The sequence below is a fragment of the Giraffa tippelskirchi genome, chromosome 11 (assembly GCF_054371585.1).
Source record: "Giraffa tippelskirchi isolate mGirTip1 chromosome 11, T2T-mGirTip1v1.2.pri, whole genome shotgun sequence".
NCBI lineage: Eukaryota > Metazoa > Chordata > Mammalia > Artiodactyla > Giraffidae > Giraffa > Giraffa tippelskirchi.
In genome coordinates, this window is record NC_137285.1 from 63658135 (window position 1) to 63676642 (window position 18508).

The 18508-nt window shown below is 42.5% G+C and overlaps 1 long non-coding RNA gene across 1 annotated transcript in view; it reads left to right on the plus strand.

The window, feature by feature from the left end:
* The window catches only part of LOC145525169 (uncharacterized), a 92368-nt gene extending 74735 nt beyond the window's left edge, over positions 1-17633 (plus strand). Inside the window, exons 6-10 of the long non-coding RNA XR_014068073.1 lie at positions 1357-1576; positions 7371-7593; positions 16028-16112; positions 17061-17250; positions 17341-17633. This is a non-coding gene — a long non-coding RNA (uncharacterized LOC145525169). The remainder of the gene's footprint in view (positions 1-1356; positions 1577-7370; positions 7594-16027; positions 16113-17060; positions 17251-17340) is intronic.
* The last annotated feature ends 875 nt before the right edge of the window (positions 17634-18508 follow it).

The following is an 18508-nucleotide window of genomic DNA, read 5'->3' on the forward strand; positions in this document are numbered from 1 at the left end:
TTCCACTATCTCCTGGGTTTCTTTTGGCTCTTTCTTTGCAATGCTCTAGACATTTGAAAATGTATTTTAATCACTGTGTGAAATAAAATTAAGGTAATAATGATTCTTATTGATAATAAGGCTTTTTTCTTTGAATGCTACATTTGGCAAATGCTAGGCTCCAAGTTTCTCATAAGGAACAGATTTTCCAAGAGATCCCAGAGGAATATACTGCATATTTCATGTGCAGATAAGGAAGAGCTGCCGTAGATTAGTATCTAAGGAATACATGCATCCTGAAATACAGATTCATCCACATATTCAAACAGTTTTAAGTTACTCCATCTGATTTCAAAATATGCTTTTGAAGATAATTTTTTAAATTACACGGTCAACATTCAAATTAATTGAGATGAAAGGAAAGGTAATGTTTGATTTATTCACCAATGAAAACAGGAGAATTTATGCCTCATAAGTCTCTTATGCCACAGTGTTTGAGTTACTTATGTTTTATGAAGATGATGCCATTTTATATCCAAAGTTTTGATCCTTAAATCATTTTATTTTACCAAAGAAAGAATCCCAAGTCTTTATTCTTTTGTATTCTTTAACTCTTTATTGAAGTTGTATATGTACGCAGACATACAATGTGCATAAAAAGATTACATGCACACACAGGAATTACATATCATAAATGAACAGCTTAATGAATTTTTACTAGCTGAGCTCATCAGGGTAGCCAGCAACTTGAGACATAGAATATTACCAATATTACCCCAGAAGGCCCTTCACACCTCTTTCAAGGCCCTTCACCCCTCCCCCAAGTGTAAGGCCTATTTTTGTAGTTTGTATAAATAGAATCATATGTTATCCTTTGTTTTGCTTATACATCATCTAATTACTTTGATTTGGATGTATACATTGACTCGTGTTGACCAACATTTGAAGAAAATAACATGGATGCCTTTTCAAACATTGCAAAGCATGTTTTTTTGAGAAGCGTTTAGTAAACACATGCTAATCTCTGTTTCTCAAAAACGCTGAATTCTTTTTGGGCTTTTCTCTAAACTCTAGTGGGTCAAGAGCTGAGAGGTGTGAAAAACAGGATATATATAAAACGTCCATTCATAAGTTTTATATTGCTTACATGTAAAAATGATAATATTTTGGATACATTAGGTTAAATAAAATGTATTATTAAAATAGTTGTAGCTGTATCTTTTTAAAATGTGGACTATGAGACATGTGTTGTATTTCCGTGGGTAGCACTGATGCGAAGTGTTAGCCTGGCTGAGAGAGGCCCAGTGGGTTACGCAGTAAAGGTTCTGGATAACATCCTCTCGATGACGTCATAAGACCTTTCTGTTTTCTCATCAGAGTCTCTGAGATGAAAGGCCAGCACGTCTATAGTTCCAAGATTTGGGGGGAGATGTAGACTCGCTCACCTTACTCTACTTCTGCCATGTCTTCCGAACAAAGTCACTTCATAAATGCATCAGTTTAACCAGCAATTTCTGCATTTGTATCTTGCCTCACGTCTGAGTTCAAATTGCTCCACTCACTGGAAAGGCCTCCTTTCTCCTCTTGGAACAACATGGTAACACCTGTCTCTCATTTTCTTCTCTATGCCCTCAAATTTGCAAGTTTGTTGCATGTCAGTATTCAGTTTACATTGTACATGTCAAGCCAGGATAGTGGCTGAGGGCCTCGGTCACCTGATGGCTGCTGTTTGACTCATAATGTACCTGAAGCACAGTATTGACTTTTCTATTTTCTATATGCTAATAGAGATGGCAGGGGATGCAGTAGCCTCAGAATATGTGCCAGGAAGCACAGACCCTGTCATAGAGTTGGGGGTGTGGCGAAGTGCTCACTGATGATTATTGATAATCTATATGATAAAAGACACTTTAATCATCTCCTGTGCAATCAAATTAGGTGAAACAGAGAGCTGATGCTCTGTTATAGAATCGATGAACATGTTAGCTTAGTAATTGGCAAGAGTCATTTTGTAGTTTACAGGCAAGTGTCAATTTACAGTTGACAAGCCCTAAGGGCTTCATAATGGATGTGGTGTCTGAGCTGGGTCTTGGAGAAGGACGAGATTTAGAAAATGGGTATGGAGGTTGGCATTTCAGGCAGGCCTGGGAGGGGCTGGTGTGGGCAATGGCAGGGTCTAAACTGTAGTCAGGTCAGAAGTGTAGGGTCCGGGACCTCTGTGATACCAGGCCCACCCTTCTGGGTGCTCTTTCTTTTCTATTTCCCTCTTGACAATACAAGAAATGGGATTTGGGGAAAACGCTCTCCTTGGGGCTACATAGGTTTCTTAAGCTTTGTCCTGTGCAAGGAAGGATGTTTTTAGCCTCAAACATTCAAAGGCCTTTTCTTTGATGCTTCTTTGGAATGCAGATATCTTAAACACCGCATAAACTTCTATTCACTTCTAGTTAGTTCTGAGAGCCAGTAGCCATACCTAAGTTCTTTGTGAGGCACGGTTTTCAAATGTACTTGATGGCTTTGCTTCTCATTTGTATCTCACCTCTTTCAGCCTAAGGGGGCACCTCCAGGCCAACTGGGAAACAGACGGAAGCTCATGTCCTTTATGCACTGAACTTTACCCTGAGTTTGTTTCTTTTCTTTCTTTCTTTCCCTCCCTTCCTTTCTTTCTTTTTCTACTGGAAGATTTTATAAAGTTCCACAAGAAAAGGGAACCCTCGTACACTGTTGGTGGGAATGTAAACTGATATAGCCACTATGGAGAACAGTGTGGCGATTTCTTAAAAAACTAGGAATAAAACTGCCATATAACCCAGGAAACCCACTTTAGGCATATACCCTGAAAAAGCCATAATTGAAAGAGCTACATGTATCCCAGTGTTCATTGCAGCACTATTTACAATAGCCAGGACATGGAAGCAACCTAGGTGTCCATCAACAGATGAATGGATGAAGTCATGGTACATACATACAATGGGATATTACCCAACCATAAAAAGGAATGAAATTGAGTCAGTCGTAGTGACATGGGTGAACCTACAGTTTGTCATACAGAGTGAAGTAAGTCAGAAAGAGAAAAACAAGCATTGTATATTAAGACATATGTAAGGAATCTCAAAAAATGGTACTGATGAACCTATTTGCAGGGCAAGAATAGAGACACAGATGTAGGGAATGGACTTGTGGACACAGTGGGGAAAGGAGAGGGTGGGACAAATGGAGAGAGTAGCATTGATATATATTCCTTACCGCATGTAAAATGGATAGTTAGTAGGAAGCTGCTGTCTAACACAGGGAGCTCAGCTTGGTGCTCTGTGCTGATCTGGAGGGTTAGGATGGGGGAATGGGTGGGAGGGAGGCTTGAGAGGGGGATAATACATATAAGCAACTTAGCACACACATACACATATGTAAAGAACGTGCCTGTCAATGTGGGAGCCATCAGACAAGGACTCAATCCCTGGGTTGGGAAGATGCCCTGGAGGAGGGCATGGCAACCCAGCTTGGTATTCTTGTCTGGAGAATCCCCATGGACAGAGGAGCCTGGCAGGCTACAGTCTACAGGGTTGCAGAGAGTCAGACATGCTTGAGGTGACTTAGCATGCAGGCACGCACATATGTATATAAACTGATTCACACTGGTGTACAGCAGAAATGATCACAACAATTATACTCCAATTACAAAAAGAAAAAAAAAAAAGTACCACACTCTTAGGTTGATCTTTGTTCTGTATCACTTAGGGTCCTCATTACTCAAAAGCCTTCTCCATCTCTTTAAGATCTGGCATCAGGCAAACTGTAGGTTTTTGCAACTTTGTAACACTGCCTGAATTTCTGCAGTATCTGTTTGTAAACTAGGCCATCTCTTTATTTTTAGTTCCTTGCCAAACAGTTAATAACAGCCAACAGGCATTACTAAAGCTCTGTTTCCCAGCCCTTCCCTTAGAGCTACAAGTTCATTAGGTACGTGGGGTCTATGTCCCAGGTCACTGCAAGCAGCAGTTAACCAAATATAATAAGCATCACCATCTTTTCAGCCTCTCTAACAATTTTCTCAGTGCCTGCTCCCTGACCGTCAGTGTCACATATTTGTTTATTTGTTTTAAGCACCAGTGCCCATATTGTGGTGCCCATCAATCTACGTGTTTAGTCAGGAGAGACAAAATCACGATTTATTTACAAACCTCAGTGGCTTAACACACTGAATACTGTCAGGTCACTCTCCAGAAGAGCTGTTTCCACTGAGGGCTCATAAAAGCTTCCTTTGTCATCCTCGTAGTCTCTGCAGTCTCCTGTTATCCAGCTTTCAAATGTTGTCAGTCTAATGAGCGTGAAGTGAATGCTCATTGCTGTTTTAACTTGCATTTTGCTAATGACTGAGTTTGCACATCTCTTTAAAAGCCTGTAGTTTGTTGTGTTTCTTCTTATAGAAATTGTTTGTTCATAGCCTTTTCCATTTTTTCCTATTGGTGCTCCTCCTTGGTTTGTTACTGTTGGTTTTGAGGGGTTTCCAGTATATTCTAGAGGGGCCTGGTGGGCTATAGTTCATGGGGTTGCAAAGAGTTCTGACATGACTTAGAAACTAAGCAATGATAACAGCAACAACAACAACAGTGTTTTCTAACTATTAGTTCCTAACTGGTTTTAGACACTCATGTTTTCCCTCTGATTCATCATCTGTTAACTTTATCAATGGTATACTTAAAAATTTTTGATATAAGCAAATTGTTAATATTACTACTCCTACTACTGCTTTGGTTTGTGCCTTAGGATTTTCTTTAATACTTCTTCCTCACTTTTAGTTTACAAAGATATTTTATTTTTTCTTCTATCAAGTTTCTGGAACTTTCCATTAGGTCTTCGTCCATCGTGAGGATATCTTTGTTATAATATTGGCTAGGAATTTAATTTTATTTTTATCTACAAGGTGAGCCAGTTTTGTTAAGAGCAAGGTCTTATCTTACACATGTTTATGTATATACTTTCCATGATTATGAAAAGGATATATAGATATGTATATATATATTTGGTTCATTGAATTAAAAAATATTATTCTCCCAAATTGCTGTCTCAGTTGAGATTTTATGGGAATTATTTATCTTATATTTTCTCACTCTAAGGTGTGGTTGACCCCGAGAAAGTAGAGTACCTTCAAAATGGATGTGATGACCTTGATGACTCAAGTTTAACTTTTCAAGCTTTAGAGCTTAATTGGAAGGTTTCTTGTTTCCTGTTAAAATGTACCTATACCTGGGGGAGAAGAAAGATGTTGAGAGGAGTTGAGGAGTGCAAAAATGTTGGAATATGGCCATCTTTGATGTCGGCATCCATTAAGCCTTATCAGTTCGAATGGTGGACTGGCAAAAATCCCAATATTTTGGCTTTTATTAAATACTTGAATCCACATACAGGAATGCATATATCTTCTCTCACGTATCTGTAATCAACTGTCAATTAAGTTCCCGCATTTCTAAACATTCCCGCTGCACTCAAACCCTTCCAGCCTCACCACCCACTGATGGCAGATGACTTTACCTCCTATTTCACCGAAGATGTTGAGGTCCTCAGACAGGGTGCCCCTCTGTTTTACCCACCATGCCTGTGCGTCCTTCTCTGTTATTCTGGAGATGCAAGTGCCCTTCCTTCTTTATAGGGCTTAACCTTCAACCTATGCGTGGCTCTCGCCCCTTTCTTTCCTTTCTATGGTTTTGCTGGGTCAGTTATCCTCTCCTTTGTGTGTCCCTTTTGTTTTCCTCTGAACGTATTCACATGGCCCCTAAAGTGAGCAAACTGTACTCTGAAGCCACTTCCCTAGGTGCTGGGGAACAGAACTAGCTGTCCTACCATTTACTGTAGCCTCTGCCTGAGGTCCTCACTGTTCTGTAGAGTTTGGGAGATGGAAAGCTACATTTGTCTGCATATCTTGAAGCCAGGGTTCTTTTGGATGTAGTTTAGGTTCAGTCAGTTAGAGGTGCTTGCGTGAGATTTGGAGAATGAAAATAGAATGGAACATGAGGAGAGACTCACATTTCTGTTTCTTTCCTGGGAAGCCACAGTCCGGGGGGCGTTTGCTGCTTCTGTGGCAGCTGGCGCAGAGGCCTGCACATCTTGCATCCAGCCTTCTGGCTGTGGAAAGGTGAGGACAGGAAGCCGGTTTTGTTGGGGTGCACTGTGGCAGACGTGGCTTGCTCCTGCGCCCTGCTGCTGCAGCAGTGGCTCCCGCTGTCACCTGGGGCTTCCTGGTTATACTGCATCTTGGTCATGGCAGGCGCAGCAGCTTCCTTGGTGACCTGGTTTTGGGCTGTGGCTTTGGGAGCCATTTCTGGAAACTTAGACTTGAATCTGTCCTTCAGGACGTCCCATTTTCCTGGCAAGTCATTTCATAGCTTATAAAAATGCTGGCATCACCTGAGTGTGGGTGGTCGCAACACTATAGCTCCTCTCCTGGGGGCCCCGTGAGGACCGTGCCAAAGGGAGGGCCTCCTAAAGGACTGACCCCTGATTGCTGGTCAAGGTTGCACATCTGACCTGGAAGAAGAGATGTCCTGATTCACAGGCCTAATGGCTCAGCTATCCTAGATTCTCAAGCATCTGAAAGGAGCATGATGGGTTAATGATGACAAGGAAATCTGAGGAAGAGGTGACTGACTAGACCTTTCCAAATAGGCAGAGCATACATACATTTGTGTCCTACTTGAATGTTTACCAGAGAGCTGCCTCAGTAAGGATGAGCTAAACGATCAGGTGGGTGAGGTGATTGGTTCTGTAGAATTCAGCCCATTTCTTTCCCCAGGGACCTCTGTCCTTAGTCAATGAGCCCATGGATAAGGCTGCTGAAGCCCCAGGGCTGTAGGTTAGGCTTGGTGTTAGCAGGTGGATCCGATGCAACAAGGGGATGGGCCAGAGCACAGCTGATTCCCTAGCCTGCCAGGAGCAAAGACCAATGCCCGGCCTTGAACGTGGCATCCTCCCCCAGGGATCACCAGCCACTGTGGCAGATTGATTACACTGGGCCACTTCTGTTAGACAAGGGGAAGCATTTGTTCTTATGAAAGTATGCACTTACTCTAGGATACAAATTTGCCTTTCTTGCTTTTGCTAAATCATGACCTCTGAACTTTAAGAATACCTTATTAATTGTCACAGCAGCCCACACAGCATGACTTCTGACCAAATCACTCATCTGATAGCAATGAAGACTGGGAATAGGGTCCCTCACACAGATCACTGGTCTTCCCAATATCCTCAACTCTTCGAAGCAGCTGGCCTTCTGAAGATTCATTTCTGGTGCCAGTTGGATGGGAACATCTTGCATGGCCTAGGGCATGTCCTCAAAGTGATGTATATGGTCTGATTCAGCAACTAATATATGGTATGTTCTCTCCCATAAACAGGACCAGGAAGGAAATCAAGCAGAAGAAATGGGAGTGGCTCCTTCCACTACCATCCCTGAAAGTTTGCTGGCAAAACTTTTGCTTCCCATCTCTGTGATTTTGGTGTAAGAAGACTCAGTTCCCAAAGGAAGAAGGTTTCCACTGGGGGCTGCAGTAAAGGTTCTATTAAACTGGCAGATGCACTTGCCACCTTGTCCCTGAGGCTTTTCATGCCAGTGAATCAGTAAGCATTACTGTAAGGATTACTGTCCTGAGGGGAGCAGGGGATTGGTGCTGATCGCTAAGGGCTGCACCTAAACAGTGGGGGCAAGGAAGAAGATGCCTGGAATTCAGCTGATCCCCTGGGGAGCCTCCTTGTACTCTTACGTTCTACGATAAAAGCCAGTGGGCAATAGGACAACTCAGTTCAGACAAAATAGGCCAGACCCTGCAGGAACGAAGCTTTGGGTAACCTCACCAGGCAAAGAACTAGCACAGATAAGGGGCCTGCTCAGGGCAAAGGGAATGTGGAAGGAGTGATAGAAGAAGGTATAAATATCAGCTAAGACCACAAGACTAGTTCAGTAAAAAGGCTGATGAGTATTTTTCCTTATTTTGCTACATATAAATTTATGTATAAACGTATATATGTATAGAAATTCTTTGCCCCCTTCCAATTTTCTCCGTGTAACTTTATATCTCAGTAAAGTAATAGGACATCAAAGGGGAAGTGTGACGTAGCTAGAAGTATGAGTGTCATCAAAAGATGGACAAAGGGGCTTTGTGTCTTTTGGGGAGAGAGGGTTAGTTAGTGTTTTACATTGGACAAGGGTGGCATAATGTTAGGTAGAGGCGTGCTTTTGAAATTATTCGTATTTGCAAGTTGTGTGCATGCATGCTTAGTTGCTCAGTCATGTCCAGTTCTTTGTGACCCTATGAACTGTAGCACCCTAGGCTCCTCTGTTTCTGGGATTTTCAGGGCAAAATTACTGGAGTGGGTTGTCATTTCCTCCTCCAGGGATCTTCCCAACCACTGTCTCCTGCATTGGTAGGCAGATTCTTTTGCTGCTGAGCCACCTGGGAAGCCATTTGCAAGTTAGGAATAGTTAAAAATGTTTGTGGGCAAGGGGAAGACTGTGGTGGCTTTGTCCTCTGTCAAAATGTCCTGTGTCTACACCTGAGTTGCAGAATCACTTCGGTCTGTTCTCAACTGCAGGTTGTAACACCAATGGTCATACCAATTTACTAATTTTCCCAGAATTCATTTCCTCTGTGATTTGGTGTTAGGATGAGGCTACAGTTGACTGTAGAAGAAATATGCATGAGATTTGGAAGGCAAAAGTGAAGCACTCTGAGATTGGTGGGAAGCAAGATATACCTGCTGCTCCCACACAGAGAGGCTGATCTCTGGCTCACCTTGGACCCACATTCCCCCAGCTTCTATCAGATCCTCCTTCAGTCTCTGGGACTGTAGGTCAGGTGTTTGCACAGCTTCATGGTGAAGGGCACCAACTCTTTCTTTAAAACAGCAATGTTAAAGAGGTTGGAGTTGGTGAGAGACAAGTCCATATTCCAGTTTGTTTTTGCCCCTACATCACAGCCAGTCAATCCTAAAGGAAGTCAATCCTAAAGGAAGTCAATCCTGAATATTCACTGGAAGGACTGATGCTGAAGCTCCAATACTTTGGCCGCCTGATGTGAAGAGTCAACTCATTTGAAAAGACCCTGATGCTGGAAAGATTGAAGGCAGGAGTAGAAAGAGATGACATGGTTGGATGTCATCACTGACTCACTGGAGATGAGATGGTTGGATGGCAACACCGATTCAATAGACATGAGTTTGAGCAAGCTCTGGGAGATGGTAAATGACAGGGAAGCCTGGCAGTCCATAGGGTCGCAAACAGTTGGAACATGACTGAGCGGCTGAAAAGCAACAACATCACAGCCATCTTTTCTTTGCCTGCTAGTCTTCAGACCTGTGGCAACTTTGGGCCTGCACCAGGTATACAGAAGCAGTAGCCTCTCAATGGATCTGTTATGATTTCCACAATTGCACAAAGTCTGTTCCTAACATTCCCATCCCTTTCTCTGTATCACTCATAGTGGTCTTGCGTCTCTGTGAAACCATGATTAATACAAATAGATTCTACCTTTCTTTTATCAAACCAAACCCTGACCAATAAAAATTGCATGATAATGGTTCATCTTTCTACTCATTTAACAGACAGATGTAAACTGGATTAATTCACTTAAGAGTTTATTCTGTGCTTTGTCTTTATCACCAAACACTTGTTTCCTAATCCCTTGTCGTGAATTCACATCTACTGCATCCAACCAGGGTTTGTCAGACCTTCTATGAATGCAGGAACAGATGAGGTTGGTCCTTGCCATCGGGGACTTGTGGAAAGAAACCCAGACATGTAAGTTGTAAATCTGATTTTTATGGCCACAGCTTCACTAAACTGCACTTTAAAAGTCATTGAAGATTGACAACTGAAGACTCTAATTGCCAATGCATGGCTTGCTTATCCACATCCCACTTATCTTCAGAAGAAATGGGCATCAGGCACTGCTAATGGTGCTCTAGAAACAGGTCTGTAGGAGGAGGACTCTTGTTTGCCTTGTTTTGTGCCATGTCTTCAAAACACAGCATAGTATCTGGCATGAGGAAGTTATTGGTAAATATTTGTTGAAAAATGATTGAATATATTTGCTTCTTACAATCTACTCTATCACTGGCTCCTGAGATGTTGTAGTCCACTTGCCAGTCAGTTCAGTCACTCAGTCATGTTGGACTCTTTGCAACCCCATGGACTATAGCACGCCAGGCTTCCCTGTCCATCACCAACTCCTGGAGCTTGCTCAAACTCATGTCCATTGACTCAGTGAAGCCATCCAACCATCTCATCCTCTGTCAGTCCCTTCTCCTGCCTTCAACCTTCCCTAGCATCAGAGTCTTTTCTAGTGAGTCAGTTCTTTGCATCAGGTGGCCAAAGTATTGGAGTTTCAGCTTCAGCATCAGTCCTTCCAATGAATATACAGGACTGAGTTCCTTTAGGATAGACTGGTTGGCTCTCCTTACAGTCCAAGGGAATCTCAAGAGTCTTCTCCAACACCACAGTTCAAAAGCATCAATTCTTTGGCGCTCAGCTTTCTTTATAGTCTGACTCTCACATCCATACATTATTACTGGAAAAATCATAGCTTTGACTAGATGGACCTTTGTTGGCAAAGAAATGTCTCTGCTTTTTAATATGCTGTTTAAGTTGATCATAGCTTTTCTTCCAAGGAGCAAGTGTCTTTTAATTTCATGGCTGCAGTCATCATCTGCGGTGATTTTGAAGCCGAAGAAATAAAGTCTCTCCCTGTTTCCATTGTTTCCCCATCTATTTGCCATGAAGTGATGGGACTGGATACCATGATTAGTTTTCTAAATGTTGAGCTTTAAGCCAACCTTTTCACTCTCCTCTTTCACTTTCATCAAGAGGCTCTTTACTTCTTCTTCACTTTCTGCCTTAAGGATGATGTCATCTGCATACCTGAGGTTACTGATATTTCTCCTGGCAATCTTGATTCCAGCTTATGCTTCATCCAGCCCAGCATTTCCCATGATGGACTCTGCATGCAAGTTAAATAAGCAGGGTGACAATGTACAGCCTTGACGTATTCCTTTCCCGGTTTGGAACCAGTCTGTTGTTCCATGTCCAGTTCTAACTGTTGCTTCTTGACCTGCATACAGATTTCTCAGAAAGCAGGTCAGGTGGTCTGGTATTCCCATCTCTTGAAGAATTTTCCACAGTTTGTTGTGATCCACACAGTCAAAGGCTTTGGCATAGTCAATAAAGCAGAAGTAGATGTTTTTCTGGAACTCTCTTGCTTTTTCGATGATCCAGTGGATGTTGGCAATTTGATGTCTGGTTCCTCTGCCTTTTCTAAATCCAGCTTGAACATCTGGAACTTCACGGTTCATGTACTGTTGAAGCCTGGCTTGGAGAATTTTTAGCATTACTTTGCTAGCGTGTGAGATGAGTGCAATTGTGTGGTAGTTTGAGCATTCTTTGGCATTGCCTTTCTTTGGGATTGAAATGAAAACTGACGTTTTTCAGTCCTGTAGCCACTGCTGAGTTTTCCAAACATGCAGTCAAGTGAGTCTTAGGAAACATCACTATGAATAAAGTCAGGGAAGTGATGGAATTTCATTTGAGCTATTTCAAATCCTAAAAGAGGTCTCCTTGTATTTCTTACTAATTTCACTACCTTTCCCACTGGTATCTCCTCTGTAAATATAGGCCTTTCTCCATATTCATTTCCTGCTTAATTCTTCTCTCTAGATTATATTGATTTATTAAACAAATATTTAATGGGTACTTAATATGCACTGGAAATTATGCTAGTTACTTGTAATCCAACAGTAGTGAACAAGTCAAGGCTGCTTTTGCTCTGACTTTATCCAACAAACTTCAAATGCCATCTCCATGAAGATGAATTCCAACATTTTGGCTGCTTTTTGGGCCTTTCTTAATGGATGTCCTCAGCTCAAGTTCAATATCTGGATAATAGAATTTGCCATCATTCACTAAAATATTCTTACTTATCGATGAGCCGAAATCTCACCTCTGTACCTTGACACTGAATTAAATTGCAGAGACAGAGTTTTGGGTGAAGTAGAAAAGAATAGCTTTGTTGATTTGCCAGACAAAGAGTGCTGCTGCTGCTACTAAGTCACTTCAGTCGTGTCTGACTCTGCGATCCTATGGACGGCAGCCCACCAGGCTCCTCTGTCCACAGGATTCTCCAGGCAAGAAAACTGGAGTGGGTTGCTATTTCCTTCTCCACTGACAAAGAGTGCCACAGTGGGCTAATGCTCTCAAAGCTGTGTGTCCAGACCTGGAGTGGATAGTGAGGAGTTTTATAGTAATGGTTCAAAGAGGAATGTGTGATCAGCTTGTGGACTTTCTTCTGATTGGTTGATGATGAGGTAAGTGTGAGTCAGCATTATCGACCTTCTGGTTCCAACCCATCTGGAGTCTACGTGCTTGTGGGCAGCTTCCTTTTCTCACCTGCTGGGAATTTCAGTATCTACAAAACAGCTCAGAGATATTGTTAAGTGTATGCCTTGAGTGGGAACCAGGACCTGTCCCCAAACTGCACTATTGATTCTTGACTGCTCCGCCTTTGTCTCTGCATCCTTTCCCTTCCCTAATTAGCAACTGTTTGAACCTGCCTGTTGGAACTCATTGGAAAAGACCCTAATGCTGGGAAGGATTGGAGGCAGGAGGAGAAGGGGACAACAGAGGATGAGATGGTTGGATGGCATCACTGACTTGATGGACATGGGTTTGGGTAAACTCCGGGAGTTGGTGATGGACAGGGAGGCCTGGCGTGCTGCGATTCATGGGGTCGCAAAGAGTCGGACACGACTGAGCTACTGAACTGAACTGAACTGTTGGAACTCAGGGAAAGTCATGGAGGCTGAAGGAAGCCTAGTTCCTGTAATCAAGAGATGGGGGACACAGAAAGGCTTTTGTGCCCAGGATCCCCACAGGATTCTGCTCAGTTTCATAGGCACTGTTTATCTAGCCACCCTTTATCTCTCACAGCTCGCCAATCATTTGGTCATATTGCTTCTTTCTCATTTCTGTCCCACTCACTGCTCCTGACCTAGTTTAGCCCTCACCAGCGCTCACCCCCTGAGTACTGTCAGCCGTCCAATTCTATTCCCTGGGAGGCCTCTTCATGCCCTCTTTCCCGTCATTGCTGGGAGAATCTGCCTCAAAAGCGTTCAGTGGCCCTGTGTCTCTCGAGCACAGCACCTGAGGCTTTCCATCTTCTTTCCCTAACTCTCCTGATGGACGTTTATCCATAAATTTAACTATTTACCACCCTTCCTGTACTTGAGGCCATTTCCTGGCACTGAATGTGCTGAGGGCTGATGCTTCTTCCTCAGTCTGGAATGTTCTTCATTACTTCTCCAATTGAAATCCTCTTGATCAGTTGAGTTTTGGCTAATCACCACCCAAGAAATGCCCAAATTAATCCAGTTGGGAATAACTTTGTTATTCTCTGCTGGCACTTTTTCTGTCTTGCACTATGATAATTCTTTCCTTGTTTACTACTCCTAGTAGACTGTCAGCTCCTTCAAATGCCTTATTTATTTTTAGGTCTCTGACAGCAGCATCTAATGCAGAAACATTAGAAACATTACTGATGACAGTAGGTGCTCTACAGATATTTATGTAAGAGTATTCAGAGGTGAGAAGCGAAGTACTTTCTCTGGGAAAAAGAATGAGTATAAAGTAAGCTAAGAAGACATACCAGCAAGTGAGGCCAGTCATAGTACTTAGAGACTGGAAGTGTCAGAGGCTAATTTGTATAAGGTTCAGTCGGGCAAGGTCAGGAGTGATGGAAAGTTTGTATGAGGAAGGGAATGGAGTTCAGCTACAGAAGGTTTGAAATATTTTTGAGCTCAGAAATCATTCTCATATTGGAGCTCATGGAAGCTATCACTTTTTAAGAAATTCTAGTCTTGACTAGTCCTAGCATCAGCCAGTTCAACATCTATCTTTGTTTCTTCTCGATGCTAGAGGCTTTCAAGCTTCGATGAACAAGGTAGCTGACTTGAAAAGAGATGAAAAAAGTTGGAAGGACTTATTATTAACACTTGATGCCTAACTTTCTCTTTCTCTATAGACTTTCTCTCTGCATCTTCTCTGTCAACAAAGATGTGCAGCAGAGTGATTTGGTTATATAAATACATATATTCATTCTTTTCCAGATTCTTTCTCCATATAGGTTGTTACAGAATGGTGAGAAGAGTTCCCTGTGCTGTATAGTAGCTCCTCTTTGGTTATCTATCTTATATATAATAGTTTCTGTATGTTAATCCCAAGATCCTGATTTACCCCTTCTCCCACATTTCCTCTTTGGTAATTACAAGTTTGCTTTCAAAATCTGTGAATCTGCTTCTGTTTTGTATGTAAGTTCACTTACATCATTTAAAAAATTAGATTCCACATATGAGTGATATCATATATTTGTCTTTCACTGTATGACTTACTTTACTTAGTATGATCACCTCTACGTCCATTCATGTTACTGCAAATGGCATTATTTCATTCTTTTTTATGACTGAGTAATATTCCATTGTGTATGTGTACCACATCTTCTTCATCCATTCCTCCATCAGTGGATATTTAGGTTTCTTCCATGTCTTGGCTATTGTAAATAGAGCTTCAGTGAACATTAGGGGACATGTGTCTTTCTGAATTATGGTTTTCTCCAGATATATGCCCAGGAGTGGGATTGCTGGATGATACGGTAGATCGATTTTTAGCTTTGTAAGGAACATCCATACTATTCTCCATAGTGGTCATACCAATTTACATTCCCATCAATAACGTAGGAGGGTTCCAGAAGTCAAGAATCTTAAGTGTTATTATCGTCTAAAGGTCATGCATTTAGCTGAATATAATCTCCTTTTCTGTCTGCACACATGCATGCATACACACACACAGAAGACTTGAGCCAGTGGGCATGGGTCTAAATTGTGTTGTGCAGCATCTGTGGAAAAGGACACTTGCAAAACTGTTCATTCAGGACCCAGTGACTCAGTGAGGAGTGACTTTCCCAGGCTTGTATACATGTTCAGGCCTCTTTGATCTGGTGACTCTGTCATTAAATTTTTTCCAAAACAGAAGAAAAACGCAGTTTACTTTTTAGAGCAGAGATAGTGGTGAAGCAAGTTATTTATGAGTTGTTGCAAAATATCACAAGGAAGAGCAGCCCAGGAAGGACAGGGCAACTATGGGCAACCTGATGACAACTTCTGAACCAACTGGAAAAGTGTGTTCCCGCGAGGCTTGGGATTGGCAAAGGGTAAAACCACATCCTTCACAGCAAATATTAAACTTGGGTATGGAAGAGATTTCATTTCCTCATCGAGTCATCAGGATTTCAGAGCTTGCCACCCAAATGATTGTGGTGAAATGTTTGGTGCTGGAAGACATATTATTTGTATCCGGTCTGCTCGTCATGGGGTGGGGGTGGGGCTAGTGCATTTTAATTTAATTTAATTATTAGCACTAGTTGATCTTTGCAAACGAAGGCAATTTTTACCATACCTATTGTAAAGGGCATTCTGTGGTCCTATTTTTTTAAAATAACAAATCATCTGAATAAAGTTTACCTACAGCAGGACAGGTAATATGCCCCCACCACCATTTCAGAGATCTCTGCACTTGGTGACAAAGGTTTGGATATCCAGTAGGGATGGGGGCTTCTCAGGCTCAGTGGTAAAAAATCTGCCTGCCAATTCAGGAGAGGTGGGTTCAATCTTTGGGTGGGGAAGATCCCCTGAAGTAGGAAATGGTAACACACTCCAATATTCTTGCCTGTGAAATCCCATGGACAGAGGCAATTGGCAGGGCTACAATCCATGGTGTCTCAAAGAATTGGACATGACTGAGCATGCACACATCCAGTTGGGATATTCCATTTTTTGTCCAGAGTCTGTGGTAGAATCTACTCACGTTTTGTTTTGGGGTCTGCTGCACCCAGGTACTTGGATTTGAAGTCTGAGATCACACACACACACACACACAAACACACACACACACGCACACGCACACACACGACATGTGCTGAGACGCAGAGTCACTTTGGTCTGTTCTCAACTGCAGGTTGTGATCCTCTGCAGCAGGACTCAGCCCTGAGTGAAATCTAGTCTGGTTCCCTGAAGCCTATGCCCTGCTCTAGAGATGTTTGGTAAGGACACTTCATATATTTTCACCCATAACCTAGAATGATTATTCACTTGAATCACGCTTTGGGTCCCCATGGCACTCTTGGTAAAGAATCTGCCTACCAACGCAGGAGACATGAGATCGGGTTCAATCATGGGTCAGGAAGATCCCCTGGAGGAGGAAATGGCAACCCACTCCAGTATTCTGGAGAATCCCGTGGACAGAGGAGCCAGGTGGGCTACCGTTCATGGGGTCGCAAAGAGTTGGACATGACTGAAGAGGATTAGCACTCATATGTCTAGAAGAAGTGGACTGCTCTTCAAAGATAACTAAGAAGAAAGAATTAACTCCTATTGGTATGTTTGTCTATCTAACAACCTAAGGACTTTGATTCACGTTTTAGTATTAACTCCACTCTGACAAGCAGAGCAATATTATCTTCATTTCAGTGAGGAAACTAGATGCTCAGAAACATAAGCATCTTCCTCCATAGCCAGACCTGGCCCTTCAGCCTGTGGAAGGGGTTGGCCTATAGGTCTTATTTCTTTAGTCATGAACTATGTTCCTCTCTGTCTCCTTCAGTCCATTCTCCACAAGCTTTGTGCTGTGCTTGGTTGCTCGGTCATGTCCAACTCTCTGCTACCCCACGGACTGTAGTCCCCCAGGCTCCTCTGTCCATGGGATTTCCCAGGCAAGACTACTGGAGTGTGTGGCCTGTACCTTCTCCAGGGGAACTTCCTGACCCAGAAATCAAACCGAGGTCTCTTGCATTGCAGGTGGATTCCACACACTTTAGTCAGGTTACAAACAGAAAACGGGAGTTTGAAAAATACCCCCACCCCCAATCAAAACCTTTTGCTTTTCAGTACATCCAATTCTCACAGAGGGAAAACAGCTTTCCAATAGTGTCTCCAGGTAAAAATGAACTGCCTAATTAGAACAAGAAAGTATTTTTATTTCCTTTTTTTAGGTGCCTGTAATGTCAAACTTGAGAATTTTATATAAAAGCTTTGAAAAAGAAAGAACCAGTATAATAAATGTGCTAAACATTGGCTAATAATGTCACCAATGAATCCGTCTGTTGAAAAGGAGAATGAAGAAAGCCCTGGGCTGATTTTGTGAGACAGTGAGGCATGAGACAAAGAGAAGAGAGAAATAAGGTGAAAACTCATTTTTATGTGTTTGGTTTTTTTCCCCAATCTTGGCAAAAGCCATGGTTAGCTGTGTCCTGGGCCTGTCTTAAATCGTAGGAAGAAGGTTTTACAGGGATCACTTTCTGATTGTCAAGAGTGAACGTCTGTCCCTTGAGATGTCGTGTGAAATCAAGGGGTCTCCTTTCTTCGGCTCTCGTCTCTCACATCTCCCTGCTCACTCGGGACAACTTGTGGGCAGCCTCTGTGTCCCGAGAGCTAACAGACTCTGGAGTAAAGGGGAGGCAGGCTTCATCCTTATTCCTGGGGTTTTTGAATAACCAATTTGATTTCTAATTTGTAAGTGTCTTCACTCAGTTCATGAGTAAAGCCAGTTTTTTTCTTATTTTAAAGATGTTTCATTCATTTTGATAACAGTAGAAAATCGTTTGCCATGTGGCACTGAACTTAACTTTTCTGGGTCTTAGTTTCCTCAACCGTAAAAGAAGCATTCCACGTTTTTTTCTCTACCTTGCTAGCATATGTGAATGTCCTTTTAATATATTGCTAATCCAAACAAATGAGCATATTTTCTCTTGTAAACAGGCAGGGTGATTCTGCTACTTCTTTGCTCCAATCTCAAGCCCCGAGCTGTTGGTATGGAGCTTACTTCTAGCTCACTCACTGCCTTTCAGCGAGTTTTAATGGGTATGTCTGTATGTATGAGCGTATATATTTTTCTCGCTACTCATCCCTTTAAGAACAACACTTAATAGTTTCTAAGAAGTGTTGGAGGGAGTCATGAGATGCTCCAAAAATTCTGCATGATTTTCAGACCAAAGACAGTAAAGTTTGGTTATTTTTAGCAGCCTGCAAATCAGGACCATGCTCTTGATGGCAACTGCTTTTGGAGGGGGAACAACAGAATGAGCTATTTCTCAGTGTTTTTTTTTCCCCCAGAGTGAGAGCTTTAAGGGAGTGTTATGTTTGGTCCCTTGAACACAATGTGAGCTCTCCCTGGTGACTGACAGGGCCCCAGTGAGCCTGGTGTGTGCAGCCGGGTCTGCCGTCTCTACACGCTGCCTTCCTCCTTCCCTACAGATGTTCCCACTGGTTCCTGCATTAGGGCCTGAGCTTTTCCTCTTGCTTTGGACTGGAACGCTCTGTCCTCAGATTTCTTTGGCTGCCTCTTGCTTGTCATTTGAAAGAGGCAAATGACAAGATGTGCCTCTGCTTAGATGTCATCTCCTCAGAGAGGGTTTCAGTGGCCACTGGTTTCAACCCCTGC